Source organism: Nycticebus coucang, chromosome 15 (assembly GCF_027406575.1).
Source record: "Nycticebus coucang isolate mNycCou1 chromosome 15, mNycCou1.pri, whole genome shotgun sequence".
Lineage (NCBI taxonomy): Eukaryota > Metazoa > Chordata > Mammalia > Primates > Lorisidae > Nycticebus > Nycticebus coucang.
In genome coordinates, this window is record NC_069794.1 from 46,482,061 (window position 1) to 46,484,903 (window position 2,843).

Consider the following 2,843-nt stretch of genomic DNA (forward strand, 5'->3'; position numbering starts at 1 on the left):
ACAACTGAATAGACATAGCTTTACTCTCCCCTTCCCCTTGGCACTACTTTGTTCTTTTCTTTAATAATAGTAAATGTAAAAAATCAGGATTCGTTTTACTTGGCTTCATTTCACTGGGAGTGCTGTAGGGAGAAGAGATTTGAAACTGTTCACCATAATGTATAGGATATCTGGATTCACTTTACTAATGATGCGGTATCACTGCAAATGACTCACTTTGGGATATACAGTTTTATTGGAGCGTTACATCCTGAACTCCTGACTCCCTTTGTGTGGCACTGGCAATTACTTAGGAAGGAATGCTGAGAACTGAAAGTGGTATTCCTTTTTTAACGTGTCGTCAGTGCAAACAGAGCTTGTTGGCAATTATAGTTATAATCTATGAAAAGTAGAACATTTGGGATTAGTATTCTATTATACACAAATATAAGTTGTTTTTTCTAAAAGCTAATTCATATGATAACAAGAGTACCTAGGTGGAACTCTTTGGTTTAGAGTACCACTCCTCCAATATAGGTGCTGAATATGAAATAAATAAATTGGTCAACACCTTTATTCATGTGTCACTTATTGTACAATATGGGGGACTAACAATAAAGAAGAAAGCATGTGATGTGTGCATATATAAAAAAATATATATATATCACATATATAATTGTTGCAAAGGAAAGAATAAAACAATATAATGTGTTGTTATATTAAGATATTAATCAGATTTTTGTGACATAGTATTTAAGCTGAGATTTGAAGTTTAAAAGCAATCAGCTTTTCAGAAAAAAGTAAGATAATTTTATGCAAAATTGGCAACATATATGAAGGCACTAAATTTGAAAACCCATTACCACAGAATTTAAGAGATGTTAAGAAGAGTATAAGAATAATGGCGCACATGTATGTTTTTGTTCACCAACAGCTATCAACTACTTCCCAAAGTCTAGGCACATTTCTAGGAACGAAAAATGTAATAAAGAAATGTTGCTACCTTTTACTCATGGAGTTTCTAGCATATTCGTAAATAGAGTAGATACCAGAGGAATAAACAAAGGAGAAACTAGAGAGTCATTAAAATAAAAAAGTTCTTAAATACTCTGATTCTCAGTTTATTTAACAATAAATGAAGCATTAACATTGGGTTGTGAAATTTAAGAAATCCCCAATCAGTATAAAGGTATGGTCACTTTTAAATTTATATGGGAAATTGTGTCAAATTTTAAATATTAATATGTCTTCAAAAACTCTTTTAAGTTCTTATGAACTCCTATATGGATTAGAAATGGACATTGAAAATTGGTTTACTATCTTTTTGGAAAAACAGAATTTAAGCTCTTAGCATTTTCAGAATAAGTAAATTGTTTCCTTTTCTAGTATCTAATATCAAAAATATATATTGCTGCTGACAAAGAATATTTGGTATTTGTAAAATAAATAACTAATCTCTTTAAAAATATTGGTCCATTGCGTGGCTCAGCCTGTAATCCTAGCACTCTTGGAGGCCAAGGTGGGGGGATTGCTTGATCTCAGGCATTCACGACCAGCCTGAACATGGGCAAGACTCTGTCTTGTCTTCAATAAAAATAGTATTTCCAGTTATTTAGGAGGCAGAGGCAGGAGGATCACTTGAAACAAGGCTTAAGGTTGCTAGAAGCTAGGCTGATGGCAAGATACTGTAGCCTGGGGCAATAGAGTGAGACTCTGTCTCAAAAAATATATGTAAATTGAGCTACTTCAGAAAGGATAAAGTTTTCTTTCGTAACTTCTCCACTCTTATATGCTTGCTTTTTCTCTATGTTATCAACTTTGACCACTTTGTCTTATGTATTGTATGCTTATATATTTATACACACATGCTTAAAATATACGGGAAATCTGTAATAATATTTTAAATTTATAATACATATTTGTTTTCTTTTGAATACCTCACACAAGATTTTTACATGCAGTCCTGATAACTTTTATATATAATTTTGTTATTCAGTTAAAATACATTAGGCATACAAATTAAGACGATAACAAATTAGAAAATAAAAAGGAGAAAAATATGCAACATAAAAAAAATCATAAATCCATAATGATCCAACTATTAGACTGTGCTGATAAGAATTTTCAAATAGTGCTCGCTTCGGCAGCACATATACTAAAATTGGAACAATACAGAGAAGATTAGCATGGCCCCTATGCAAGGATGACACGCAAATTCGTGAAACGTTCCATATTAAAAAAAAAAAAAAGAATTTTCAAATAACTGGGGTTAACATGTGACAGAAAAATGAAAAAGGTATAAATTTTCACTAGAGGATTAGAATTCAAATCCAATTGTGATATTGGAACATGAAACATACGTCTAAAATCAAAGTTTCATTAGCCGAAATTAAATGTAGATAAGGCCCACTCAAAGGCAGGGATGCAAGACTGAAAAATGGTCAATAGAAAATTTTCAAAGAGAGCTACTGAGAGAAAAAATACCCAAAACATTTTGGAAAAGAGCCATAGGAACCAGGATAACGGCCAAGTTAATATTTATGTAATTGTATTCCACAAGGAAAGGGAGAAATAATAGAAAAAAAGCAATACTTAAAAAAATAAATTATTATTTTCTAAACAGATGCAATACAGCAACTCAGATCGAAAAAGCTTGACAAAATTCAAAGAGAATATGTCAAAAATACTGAAAAGTAGCGTTAAAAAGGAAATCTGATGATGACAAATAGCTAACACATTTGAAAAAATGTTCTTCACTCCTGATTGCCAGAGTAAAGCAAATCCAAACCACCTGAGATATTACCTAACCCCAGTGAGAATAGCCCACTTCTCAAAGTCTCAGATGCTCGTGTGGGGGTGGAGAA

The 2,843-nt window shown here is 32.1% G+C and overlaps 1 non-coding gene across 1 annotated transcript; it reads left to right on the forward strand.

The window, feature by feature from the left end:
- The first annotated feature begins 2,110 nt into the window (after positions 1 to 2,110).
- Positions 2,111 to 2,217, forward strand: LOC128567041 (U6 spliceosomal RNA). Its single transcript, XR_008374716.1, has one exon. It is a non-coding gene; the product is annotated as a U6 spliceosomal RNA (small nuclear RNA).
- Positions 2,218 to 2,843: the final 626 nt, after the last annotated feature.